General features: G+C 40.8%; 1 protein-coding gene across 5 annotated transcripts in view; it reads left to right on the top strand.

Annotated features, from left to right (window-relative positions):
• The window catches only part of TMEM178A (transmembrane protein 178A), a 200,447-nt gene that overhangs the window by 166,788 nt on the left and 19,797 nt on the right, over positions 1-13,862 (top strand). Inside the window, exon 1 of one of the 5 annotated variants that reach the window (XM_017892943.1) lies at positions 12,769-12,943. The exons of 3 other annotated variants lie outside the window; for them this stretch is intronic. The gene's annotated coding sequence lies outside the window, so the exon portion shown is untranslated. Of the gene's footprint in view, positions 1-12,768; positions 12,944-13,862 lie in introns of those variants that run through there. One more of the 5 variants, XM_017892942.1, reaches the window with a different exon arrangement.

The following is a 13,862-nucleotide window of genomic DNA, read 5'->3' as shown; positions in this document are numbered from 1 at the left end:
ATCCTTCTGCAGCTCCCGATAACTTACTAGATGGAGCCTTGTCACATGGGGGAGGGAGCTCTTCCCGCCTGGTCCCTGCCGACCTTTCCTCTTAGCTCTTCATTTCTCATCACTCTCCCTCTCATGCTTTTTGCTCCAGCAATACTGAACCTTCTGTCAGTTCCTATGAACAATTCTGTCCCCTACACCTTCGCTTTTGCTGTTCCTCTGCTAGAACAGTGCCACCCACACGTGCCCCTGGACCCGGCTGACTCTGACACAGGAAGGATTCTCCAACCTCTTCTCACTGGAACCTTTTTCTCTTGGCAGTTTTGTATTGGCCTGTTTATATTTCCATCCCTTATATGACTACCAGAACCTCTAATCTATTCTTCATGCAGGGGCCAGAGTAAAATGTTTTTTGCTTGTTTAAAAAAATCAATTCTGATCACGCCTTTTCCTAGTTTATAATCTCTTGTGACTTCCGTTGGGGTTCCCAGTAGAGAGCAAGTCTTGGCCCAGCCTTCATTCTCTCTGTGGTCTAGCCACCTCCTTCCTTTCTAGCAACTTCTTCCATGATGCCCCCTTACTCTCCACAGCCCAGGCCTGCAGGTCTTCCTGTTAAGGAGTGAGCTGCTCTCTCACCACAAAGTCCTGTGCATGCTCTTCCTTCTGCCCTAAAGGATAATCTTGCTTATCCTGGGGATGTCAGCCCTCTTCCTGTTACAGCTCAGGCACCCTGTTCTATGATTTCGGAACACTCAGTACTTCTCCTTTATGTCACAGTTGTAATTTGACATCTCTTTGTGCTAGTCTTTCAATAATGTCCCTGTCCTTCTCTAGACTCTAAGCTCTGTGAGGGTAGGGCTTTTGTTTGTTTTCATTCATTTTATAGATAGGATTGAACTGAGGGAAAATTACAGGGTCTAATAGGTGAGGCTCTTCAGTAAATTGGGCTAGATAAGACTAATTAAGTTAGATGTGACCAAGTAAGGTAAAGGCAGGATGCATAGATTAAAGGTGATCATGCATAAGAAGTTCCTGGTCTCTTGTACTACTTGGAATTCTGATGAGATAAATATTATCAGCCTCATTTTACACATTAAGACTCAGAGACTTACTTTGCTGCAGGTAGAAAGCTAGCTAATGGGTAGTAGGACCATGATTAATAAGCCAAACTCCAGGATGGGGAGGCTGTGCAGACTGAAGAACATGCCAGGCCATCTCTGAGGAAGTGACAGCCTCCTGGTCTGCAGTCTGAAGAGCTTGTGTTTGTGTGTCTCAGGAAATGTTTGGCTCACTGTCGGTCTGAAACCAGTCAGGCTGTGAAGTGGGGCATCCAGAAGCAGGGAGTGCTGAAGCTGATTTCACCCCTGCACATTCATGCCTTGGTGATTAGTGGTCTTCTCTGAGACCTTTTGCATTGCCCTACACACGTGGGGGCAGCTACTAGCCAGGGTGCCAGTCCTCAGAGAGCACTCTACTGATCCCAGAGCAGGAAGTCACCAGGAGCTCAGACTTTGGAAAATTCATGTACTTCTGAGCCCTGCAGGGAAACAGAGGTGGGCTTTCTACTCCTAGCCCAGGGCTCTGTAGTTACCCCTGAGGAGTGGGGAGGACTTTGGGATGCCCCAGAATAGTGGCTTTCCAGCCCCAGGCTTGGAATACCAAACAAAGGCACAACAGAAGTGTTCTGGTAAAAGGGAATAATCCATAAAGGATGTTGCTAGACAGTTTTAAAAAATGTCTTCAGAATTCTCTTAAATTAGGTTTTTCTTTTAATTACCTACTTATCCTTCAGAAACTTGGAACAGTCCCATTTCTTATCAACATATTCCTTGTCAATTATGCACAGGCACCGGCTTATGGTGCCGAGGGTGATGCTTAAGTACAAGGCAGCTGGAATGTTTTCCCCTTGGGTTGAGGGGAGTGATAGGAATGCTGATGTGCTGCAGCTCTGGGCTATGGATGGTGGCTGGTGGCAGAGGGGAGAGTCTGAGTGCAGTAGGCAGTAATGCCTGGGGGCAGGATGGGGAGCAGGTGAGCAGGCAGAGCTGTGAATGACAGAGCGAGTGGGGGCTGGGTGCTAACCTCTGATTTTTGTGTTCCTCTAAACTCCTCCTATCCACTGGTTCTTAGCAGTGAATTCCCAAATAGCTGATTGAAGGGATGCTTAGCAAAACTGCCTAATGGCACTTTTTTTCCTCCTGCCTGGTTGGCTACATTATCATGCTGCTTGACATAAAATTAAGGCTGGAAACGTTTTGGGGGCCTGAGATGTAAGCCTAAAATATGGCAGAGTATATTTGCACACATGCATGTGTGTGTGTGTGTGTGTATGTGTGTGTTTGTATTATGAGATGCAGTGAGAAGGGTAGTAAGGTACAGGTCTGGACTGTTTGCAAGTTATCTCACCCTCTCCTTGTTCTCCAGCCAGGAAGTCTGTGTGTCCTTGTCAGGATTAGATGTGATAAGGATGGGTGGTAAACAGAAAGAGGATCATACCTCCCCTTCATGCTGTCATCGGAACCGGACCAGATGTCTGTTTATATTTTAGGGTCAAGCACCTGATAGTTATTCGGACTGTTTGAACTGTGTGGGGTGGGTGGGTACATTCAGGTAGGATGAAGTATAAAGAATTCAGTTTAGAAGGTGCAACTGTGGGGATGGGCCCCCTTTCCCCACTCAGAGAGAGATTTCTCTCTGGAGATGTCAGTTCCACTTGGTCAAGAGGAGGTTTTCCCTTCCCATCCTCATCAGGTATTGAACCCCTAACTCCTATCCCTGATCTGGGGCTCATGCATGTCTAGGGCTCTGAGGTTACGGAGAGCTGCAGTCCCTTCCCTTCATGCCACTACTTTCTTGTACCTTTTTCTTGCTTCCTAGTCACTTCTGTGCCCCTTTTTGGGGGTTTTCCTCAGCTCCAGTCAGGTGTTCAGGCACCTGAAAACCAAGCAGGGAAAGGAGCTTTTCTATGCAGAGCTTGATATAGGATTTTCCTTGAGTCTGTGTCTGCTTCAGTGTGGGTAGAAGGCAGCCTCAAGGTATCAGTGTGAAAGCAAAGGGGATGGAAATGTACAGATATGAGAAAGCAATGCCATGTGTCAACACAGGCCTGCCTGCTCTATCCCTGTTCACTTTGAAAGTGTTAACTGGGCATGATCAGATATAGTCGTAGTGATTCTTATCTGACAAAGTCTGTTTAGATATCTAAGAACTGATTTTGGAGGCAGGTGCAAATTCAATCCCATCTATGTCACTTGTTAGCTGTGGGACTGTAGGCAGATTATTTAACTTCTCTCAGTCTCGATTTCCTCCTCTGTAAAACAGAGGTAACAATAGAACCTATCAGATGAGGGAAATGTGAGTAAGGCTCTCAGCACAGAACCTGACATATAGTACAGTTTTAGTAAGTTAGTATCAGTCCTGTTTAATTATGTGGCCTTTGGCAGGCCATTTAAGCACTCTATGCCTTATTTTCCTTATTTGTAAAAGAGAAGAATGTCTGCCTTAGGTAACTAACAAGGGTGTATGAGAAGGCACTTTGAACAAAGCATAACATGCTATATAATCAATAAAAGCAGGATTATCATTTTCCTAGAACTACACTAAAGCAATTCTGGTGGTCTCAAAAGTGTGCTTATCTGGCTACAGACTTAGGTCATGATTTAGAGATGCCTGTGGAACTGTTGGAGGAACCAGACACATGGGAAATAGTGATAAAAGCTGCTAAAGACAGAGGGCCCTGCCCTGACTGTCACTTCCTGCTGCTGCCACTAATGGCTTTGGGATTTGGCTTCTTCCTATCATGAGATTCTTGCCACTGGAAGGTGGTGAGTGCCATCCTCAGCTCTTGTTGGAGCATTTAATTGAAAACACATCTAATTTGTACACTTTATTGCCCCTTTCCTTCTTTGACTCTGGTACTTACCATACTATCTAACTGTAAGAGGGTGTGCTGAAAAAGTAAAAGGAAATGCAATTCAGACTTTTCAGTTTTGCTTTATCATTGCTTAACCTTGATTATTGCTTAGACAAAGCTGAAAATATTGTTCATAATCAGTTCAATATTTTTTTTGAAATTGATTTCAATAATCTATAAAAATTCAGAAATACAACTCTATCAATTAACAAGCCAGCTATAGAACAGATTCTCTCTGTAGATCCTGAAGTCCAGCTTGAAAGGGGCTCCTAGTTTCCATTTATCTTGATATGTATCTATAACATATCCCATCATAAATCCGGCAGCCCATCTGGTGAAGGGGACTTGAGAACATTCTTCATGGTAGCAAATATGTTTAATTTTTTTCACACTCTGAGCAGAGCTATTGCCCTTGTCTATATTTTTATAAATTAGCTGTACCAAATGCCACTTTGCTATTCACCGTATACAGTAGTAATTAGTCAATTCAGCTTGATCCAGAGTTCATTTTCATAAAGGAAACAACTTTTGAAAGTGTAGCTCAATATGAAGGATTCTATCAAGACACCTGGAAGGGACCAACAGTGTATTGTTTTTAAGGATAATTTGCTCCGGAACACTGCCAACCCATGCTAAAATGTGCAGCCTTTCTCCAGTAAGTTGCTCTTTTCTGAGTATTTGGGAAATTGCTAAAGCCATTAATGTTTATGGATCATCATGTGGCAAGTAGGAGATCTCTTTCTCCCCTTCTCCCTCCCCATTTTAGAGTTCTAGTTTAGTTTCATTTTGTTAGTTTTTAGTTTTTATGGCACCATACTCTAGACTCAGAAAGTAGATCTGTCTAAAAGGCATGTGCTGAATAAATGTTTGTTGAATGAATGAGTGAAAGAAAGAGTAAATAAAAGGATTCAATTTTGAATGCAAAAGGTAATGATTGACATAGAAACAGAATGGTGGTTGCTAGGAGCTGGAGAGGAGGAAATAAGGAGCTTTTGTTTAATGGGTACAGAGTTTTTGTTTTCAAGATGAAAAGAGCTCTGGAGCTGGATGGTGGTGATGGGTGCACCACAATATGAATGCATTTAATCCACAGAACTGTACGCTTAAAATTGGTTAAGAAACAGTGATGTCAGTAAATGAAAGTATAGGAGGTTCCAACCCTCAAAGTCACACAAAAACATTGATTTTGACAATTATCCATGGTAAGAATACCCCTGTGGTAACTCAGGAGTCCAATAGAGAGATTCTAGAACCCCATTTGAGAAAAAAATCTGAGAATAGATACTTTGAAGAGGATAATAAGAACAGTCTCACTTTACCTATGTCACGCCTTTCTCAAGGTGGCACAGCTCAATGCCCAGAGAGTCCACCTTGGCCTATGATTTATCCAGTGGGGTAAAGAGAGAGTGTAGTGACTATCTGATTTCCACAGCCTCATAGGACGTTGTCCAAGATGCTCACTTCTGCCTTGCCCCACCCCTAGATCACTAAGGGGATTGGTATGTTTGAATAGTCCAGGGGAAGCTAGGAGCAGGGAAAAGAGGCAGGAGCTAACAAAAACCATTGCATAGATCTCAAAATATGGCCATAGATCCTATTAACTGCCTGTGAACTCCACCAAGGGGCTCACCCATGAGCCCCATGGGATGCCTTACCTGCAGTCATGTGCCCCCACAACTGGCTATCATGTGCTCCCGCAAAAGATGGTGTACACAAGCTTCTGAGATGGTGTGTACATGCTGTTTCAGACAGCATGTGAATATCAGCACCTAGCTCAACTCTGGGATGCAGAGAAGGTGTACAAATGTGAACACTACAGGACACTGCCCTGGGGAAAATAAAGTGCAGTGCCTTTATTTGTTGATTAAGCAAAGGCCAGTGCCCTAAAGTGGAATTGAGAGAAGGCCAACAATACTAAGATGCCCCCCACTGCCTGCAAGAGGGGATGAAAGAAGTGGGGTAGGTGTGTCCATAGATATGAACATCATTCTCTCCCTATACCAGTCAGTAAAGACAGGAGGAGGAGACTGCTTCTTCAAATGTGAAAACAGCAACACAAGCCTTCAAGGAAAGTGAAGCATCAAGGAAACTTAACACTAATAAAGGAAAAAAATAAAGTCCCAGTAGTTGGCCCCAAAGAGGTGAATATCTATGAATTGCCTGATAGAGAATTCAAAATAGTTGTCTTAAAGAAGCTCGGTAAACTACAAGAGAACAGAGACAACTAAATGAACTCAGTAATACAATACTGAACAAAATGGTAAGTTCAGCAGAGATAAAAATCATACAAAGAACCAAACAGAAATTATGAAGCTGAAGATACAGTGGCTAAACTGAAAATTCTATAGAGAGCGTCAATAGCAGACTCAAACAGAAGAAAGAATTGGTGAACTTGAAAACAGATCAATTGAAGTGATTCAGTAAGAAGGAGAAACAAACAAAAGAATGAAAAAGTGAAGAATGTATCTGTGACATATGGGACAGTATCAGACAAAATTCCAGAAGGAGCAAAGAAAGAAGAAAGGGACAGAAATCTTATTTAAAGAAATAGTGACAGAAAACTTCTCAAATCTGAGGAGAGCAGTGAACATCCAGATCCACAATGCTCAAAGAACTCTTAGTAGGCTGAACATCAAGAGATCTTCACTGAGACATATCATAATCTAACTGTTGAAAGTCAAAGACAAAGAGAATTTTGAAAGCAGCAAAAGGGAATCAACTCATTATGTAGCAGGGAATCCTTATAAAACTACCAATGGATTTCTCAGTGGACTCCTGCAGGCCAGGAAAGCATGGGGAAATATATTCAAAGTGCTGAAAGAAAAAAAAACCTGGCAACTAAGAATACTTGTTAGAGTGCCTGTTGTTAAAACAAAACAAACACAGGGACCGGCCGGGCGCGGTGGCTCAAGCCTGTAATTCCCAGCACTTTGGTGAGGCCGAGACGGGTGGCAATACACGATTTGGTCAGGTGATCTGAGACCATCCCTGGCTAATACGGTGAAACCCCGCTCTACTAAAAAAAAACACAAAAAATAACAAAAACCAGGGCCGCCGGGATGCGAGGCGTGCGTTGTGTGTCTTGTACTCTGGGAGGTGAGAGTCATGTGAGAATGGCGTCAATCCGGGAGGCGGTAGCTTGGCATGTGTAGTTCTGGAGGAGTCGTCCATTGCACTCCAGCTCTGGGAGGCAGACAAGACTCCGTCTCATAAAGAAAAAAAATAAAAAAAAAAACAAAACAAAACTAAAACAAAACAAGTGTTGGCAAGCATATGGAGAAAAGAGAACCCTGGTACACTGTTATTGGGAATATAAATTGGTACAACCATTATAGAAAACAATACGGAGGTTCCTTAAAAAATTAAAAATAAAACTAATATATGACCTCGCTATCCCACTTCTGGGTATTTATCCAAGGGGATTAAAACCAGGATCTCGAATAAATGTCTACACTCCCATATTCTTTACAGCATTATTCACAGTAGCCAAATATTCACGATAGCCAAGAAGCAACCTAAAGGTCCATCTACAGATGAAAAGATAAAGAAAATGTTTAATTTATCTGTATAAATGTTTTATATATGTATACATAAAAAATTTCCTTTATCCGTTCTTCTGTAGATAGACCTTTAGGTTGCTTCTTGGCTAAAACATATATACATATATAATGGAATATTATTTATGTTGCTTCTTGGCTAAAAAATATATACATATATATGTATATAATAGAATATTATTCAGCCTTAAAAAGAAGGAAATGCTGTCATATGTGACATGAATGAACCTGGAAGACATGCTAAGTGAAATTAGCCAGTTACAGAAAGACAAATACTGCATGATCTCACTTATATGTGGAATCTAAAATATTCAGACTTATAAAAGCAGAGAATAGAATGGTGATAACCAGGGGCGGGGGGAATGGGAAGATAGATGTTGGTCAAGGAGTACAAAGTTTCGGCTATGCAAGATGCATAGATTCTGGAGATTTATTTACAGCATGGTGGATAGATAGCAATATTGTATTATAGACTTGAAATTTTCTAAGAGGGTGCAACTTAAGTGTTCTCACTACACACACCCACAAAGGGTAACTATGTGGTGTGATGGATATATTAATTAGCTTGATTGTGGTGATTATTTCACAGTATATACAGATATTAAATCATCAAGTTTTATACCTTAAATATATACAATAAAAATTGTTAAGATGGTAGATTTTATGTTATATGTATTTTACCACAATAAGAAAAATTGGAGAAAAAAAGACAGTGATTGATAGTTGGCCACTTTTTTTTTCTCCTAAATGCTGGAGATGAGGATGAAATTACAAGTACTATAGTCCCTAGGTCACACTTTACTGGTCCTGCCTGTAAAGGGGGAGGGGAGAGGGACTAGATGGACACTAACAGTTATTAAGCATCAATTATGGGCTAGGCACTGTATTAGGACAGTTTATATGTATTATCTCATTTGATCCTCGTGACAATAATATGAGATTGTGTGACCGCTCTATTACTTTTATTACTACTATATTACTTTTTATTATAGATACAATATAATAACTACATTAAAGGAGATTTAAACATTAATTCAGCAAGCCAGTGGTCAGTCTAACCCAATGACAGATTCCACTTTTGCACAAGATCATGCCTTTTTGAACACTATTATTTCTGGTTTACTCCTCAGCCACCTTTTTTTTTTTAACTTCTGTGATGATATTTACTGTCTCTGAAATGGGTTGAATCTGTCTGACCTGTCATTAGACTCTCCCTCTTTGGCCCCTACAGATCATGTGTTTGCAGTTCAAGGAACTCACCTGAGTCTTGCCTTTAAGTCTTGCCTGGATTTGTTCAGATAAATAAAGTAGCAATAATAATAATAATAATAATAATTAAAGCTAACACTAATAATATTATATTATTATTTCATTTAATCCTCCTTTGAGACAGATGAACTGTCATTGTCTACATATTGGTGCTCAGAGAGGTTATATAGCTTGCCAGGGGCTCACAGATAGTGAATAGTGAAGCCAAAATGCAAATCCAGCCTGTCTTGCTCCGGAGAGAATATAGAGTGAACACAGATAAAATTTCTTAGTTACCAAGAAGTTGAGTCTCCATTAATAATAAGAAACAATTATGGCAGAACCAGATATAGTATGTGGTAGATAGAAGATCTAAACAAAGAATAACCTCTCACCTTTCAGGCCCTTTCTATATCAAACATTCTTGCTCCCAGTTGCTTTTACTTTGGTTGGAGTCTTACTCATTTTCATCTGGTAACCTCCCCTCTCTAGGGTGGAAGCCACATGAGACTATTGAGCATTTGAAATGATGCTTGTCTGAAAAGAGATGTGCTATAAGTAGAAAATATCAGATTTAGATTTTGAAGACTTAGTATGAAAAAAGTATATAAAATATCTCATTAGCAACTTTCAAAGTACTGATTGCATGTTAAATTTAAAATATTAAAATTAATCTCACCAATTTTTAAATATGACCATTAGAACATTTAAAATTCTTATGACTTGCATTATATTTCTACCAGACAGAGCTGCTTAGGTTTACTAATTAGTATCTTTCTCCTTTCAGTTCTGTAGACTTGATGAAAAGTTTGTCCTCAAGAACTTTGCCTTTGGGACTGGTTTAGCCATTTGAGGCTCTAAAAGTCAGTGTTAAGCTCCTAAACTTACCGTATTTAGTTTATTTATTTTAACAAGTTTAACTGTTTATACCCAATACAGGAGGTGATAAGGACAGCATTTTCTTTTGTCTGCTTTAGCCCCTGCTTTGCAAAATTAAATCTCTGACCAGAACATGGTTGCTACCCTGTCTTATGACCCCATGATTGATTTTTCTTTTCAAATTGAGACGTGTGCTGGGGAAATAATTCTTTATTTTTCTGCTCAAAGGCCAGCTGAAGAATTCCAAGTTGCCTTTGAAATGTTTAGGAAATGGTATAGCCTATTATTAATTCTTTCTGCTAGAGAACCTTAAGCATTAGTTATACTGCTATTGTCATCAACTGTTTCAGACATATCTCTTAAATGTTGTATATCCAGAAAAAGTCACAGCCTCCCTGCTTAAGAAATTTAGAACATTAATGAAGAGGCAGACTTTCTGATCTATTAGGCAGTGACAAAGACTGAGTAATCAAGAGTGAGATGGTGAGGCTCAGTCTCTAATGTCAACATAGAGCCAGCAAAGAGAGTGAGCTATGTGGTCTGCAGTATTTGGGGAAGGCTTTTCAAAGGCAATGAGCCTGGAGGGATTAGTGGTTTGGGGGCTGTTCTAAAGTTAGTGATATAGGCTAGGATGGTCACAGAGATGGGCATGATATTGCCAGGGGACAATTTGGAGAGGGAGGGAAGTAGCCCCTGGGAACTAGGGGAAGGAAGGAAATGGTAAGTCACAGGTAAGTGTAAGTGAAGTTGGAGATGGGGATAGGTGATAGGGGTCTAGAGTCTGAATTTGACTCAGGGGGAACCTACTTGTATGTTCCTGGACAGAGTCAGACAATGAAAACCCCAGTCTTATGTTCTGAGGGATTGTGTGTGATTTTCGCATCTTCTGTTTGTCAGTATGGAAGTTGACACAATGGCAAAGCATTAAAACATTTAAATAAACAATTATATAGTACTTATGTGTATCAGACACTTTATTTTAAAATAAATACATAATTTAAAACAAATACATAATTATATCATAGCAAGTGAAACTGTTTCTTGCTTATAGTAATCAATTTAAAGCCACATATTAAGTTAATGATACTGTAAAAGGCAGGCAGATGTAACAAACATCTTAAAGGTTTTCTTTTTTTTTTTTTTGAGAAGGAGTCTTGCTTTGTTGCCGAGGCTGGAGTGCAGTGGCACGATCTCGGCTCACTGCAAGCTCCGCCTCCCGGGTTCACGCCATTCCCCTGCCTCAGCCTCCGAGGAGCTGGGACTACAGGCGCGCACCACCATGCCCGGCTAATTTTTTGTATTTTCAGTAGAGACGGGGTTTCACCGTGTTAGCCAGGATGGTCTAGATCTCCTGACCTCGTGATCCGCCCGCCTCGGCCTCCCAAAGTGCTGGGATTACAGACGTGAGCCACCGCGCCCGGCTAAAGGTTTTCATATTGCATTTTACTGATGGACAACTGAGACTTCAGAGGCCCCAAAACTTCATACAGCAGATTTATCTAGCAGTGGCATGCAGGGTAGGTTGAGGGTTGAGCAAGGAGGTCAGTTAGCAAATTCTTCAGGAGTGAGGTGATGGGAGTCTTGCTCTGAAGTGGCGAGAATGGAGAGGAAACATGAGAGCTGTTGGTCGGGCCATTGTTCAGGAAGCTGTTGCTGCTTGTCTGGTTATTTCTTTGTACATTTGGGTTAATCTCTGATGACCATTTAAGGTGCAGACTCCTGGTGTGTGGCAGTGGTTCTGTATGGCAAATTGGGCGGGTGCCAAGAGAGAACTCATAATCCAAGGCTGACATTATCCAGTGCTTACAGTGGGCCACACGTCCTATGCTAAGTCCTGAATTACCTCTTTCATTCCTCACCATAACTCAGTGAGGTGTCTGCCATTATTTCCCCTCTTTTACAGACGAGGGAACCAAGGCTCAGCGAGCTTCAGTAATTTGCCACAAGTCACACAACTAGGACTCAAACCCAAGTCTGTCTGACTGCAAGGTCTTTAACCATCATGTATACTGCCCACCTCATTATTGATTGATAGTAATGACTATTTATAGCATCTTTCATGTTTCTCTCTCATTTAACCTTGAGTAGGGGTTTCTCTGGCTTAGCTTGGAACTCAGTATTGGAAACAACAGAAATTCACCAGGCAAAATCTCCATTTCTAACCCCCTGTGCAACATACTTATATATCTTATTCTATGGTTTATATCATCATTAAAGTGGCTCTACTTGGCCCTTTAAGAAGCTAATTAATCACTAAATATAAACCACAACTTGTTCTTTTCAATCCTCTGCATGTTTCTTCCCCCCATTGTGTGATGCCATCTGGTGCTATGAGCTCATGCTTTTTGTGTTCCTTTTCAGAGAGCCAGATTCATTGCTCTCTAAACCCAGAAAGCCAGTTAATTTCAAAGTTTGCATGTATGACTTTGAAAAAATTGGAATCTAATGCCTCCTTGTGGATTTTAACAGTATAAATTATTCCTTAACACTGCATGGAACTTCCATCTTTACTACCATCTATGTATATATGTATGCTTGTCTTTTTATCAAAAAGACTTAATTTGATTTTGGTTGCTTGATTTGTTCTGTCAAGCAACTACAGGTCTTTTCCTGTAAGATTTTTGTGGTTTCATTTTGTCAATTTAATGTGTGTGCTGTAGGGAGGCAAACCTTAATAATATTGCTTTCCTCTTCAAATCTATCTGACTTTCTGCTATGACAGTGGAACAAGTGTTTAAGAACAAGGACATAAAACAGCTAATGGCAGGTCTCTGACACTGCTGCTGAGCTGTCTTTCATTCCCACTTTCTCTTCTAATTCTGCCTGAAGTCTCTAATCATCTTCCAAGGGAGTGGAACACCTGGACCATAGAACATTTTCTTGCGAACTCAGCTGTGGAGCTCTGGGCTGGCTACCAGACCCCTACTCTTTGGAGTCCTTGAGTACTGCTTGTTACTGTCAGCCCAGACCTCATCATTTTCCCTACCCTCTTTCTCTTCTCATTTCAGAATTCTTGGCACTTTAAATTTAGCCTGAGAGCCCCATGGAGAAGGAAAGGCGATTTGGTGATGTGTGCACTACTTACCTCATTCCTGGCACATGCAGAGGAAGCAGGAGAACCCTGGGCCAGCTGCCACCTCCTTCCTGTTACTCTTCTTGCCCACTGGGATCCTGCCCATTACAAGCAAGGAGCAGAGGAGGAGATGGGTCTTGAGTATATTTGCAGTGATTTAAAAGGGACCACACGTTTCCCTGGCACAGAAGCTGTTCTAAGGCCAGCTCCTGTGAGTCTGAGAAAATAGTTTCTCCCCAGTAAACACCCTCTCTCCAGCATTTAAGCAGCTTCTATGAGAGGCAGGTAGGATGAAGCCACTGAGTCAGCCATGTAGCCAATCCAATCTCCTTCAATTAAGAATCAACTTTGTTTCCAAAAGAGCATATGTTGGTGCTAAATTGGAAAGATTGTTTTTTATTTCAAATTGACAGTGCATCTAGTAACTCTAGCTTAACTGTCCACAAAATTAAGATGCATGTCTAGAAAACTAAGGACTGCTAACTTTTCTGAGTAGTAGTATTTAATATATAAAGTTTGGGTAACAGCATTTATGTTAAAGCTTGGTTACAACTAAATAATAGCCTCAGGCTAGTTACTTAACTCTCTGAGCTTCAGATTTTTTTAATCATTTAGTGTAGTTAATAATACCTTTTATATTTAGCTCACAGGGTTGTTGATGAGTAGCAAATGCATTGTGTCAAATACTTTTTCTGCATCTTTGAGATGATCAGGTGGTTTCTGACCTTTATTCTGTTGCTATGATATGTTGTATTAATTGATTTTAATGTGTTGAAACAATCTTGCATTCCTGAGATAAATCCCACTGGATCATGACGTATAACCCTTTTCAAATGTTGCTGAATTCAGTTTGCGAATATTTTGCTGAGGGATTTTGCATATCTATTCATAAGGAATAGTATGTGTTTTCCTTTTCTTGTGGTATCTTTGGTTTTTCGTATCAGGGTAATTACTGGCCTCATAGAAAGAAGTACGAAGGTCCCTTCATTTTCTGTTTATTGTTGTTGTTGTTGTTGTTGTTGTTGTTGTTTTGAAGAGTCTATGAAGGATTGTTAATTCTTCCTTAAACATTTGGTTAAAGTTACCAGTGAAGCCATCTGGTCATGGACTTTTCTTTTTTTTTTTTTGAGACGGAGTCTCGCTCTGTCGCCCAGGCTGGAGTGCAGTGGCCGGATCTCAGCTCACTGCAAGCTCCGCCTCCCGG

The sequence above is a fragment of the Rhinopithecus bieti genome, unplaced genomic scaffold, assembly GCF_001698545.2.
Source record: "Rhinopithecus bieti isolate Rb0 unplaced genomic scaffold, ASM169854v2 scaffold_22439, whole genome shotgun sequence".
Lineage (NCBI taxonomy): Eukaryota > Metazoa > Chordata > Mammalia > Primates > Cercopithecidae > Rhinopithecus > Rhinopithecus bieti.
The sequence above is the reverse complement of the archived record's forward strand: the minus strand, read 5'-3'. Positions and strand labels throughout refer to the sequence as shown.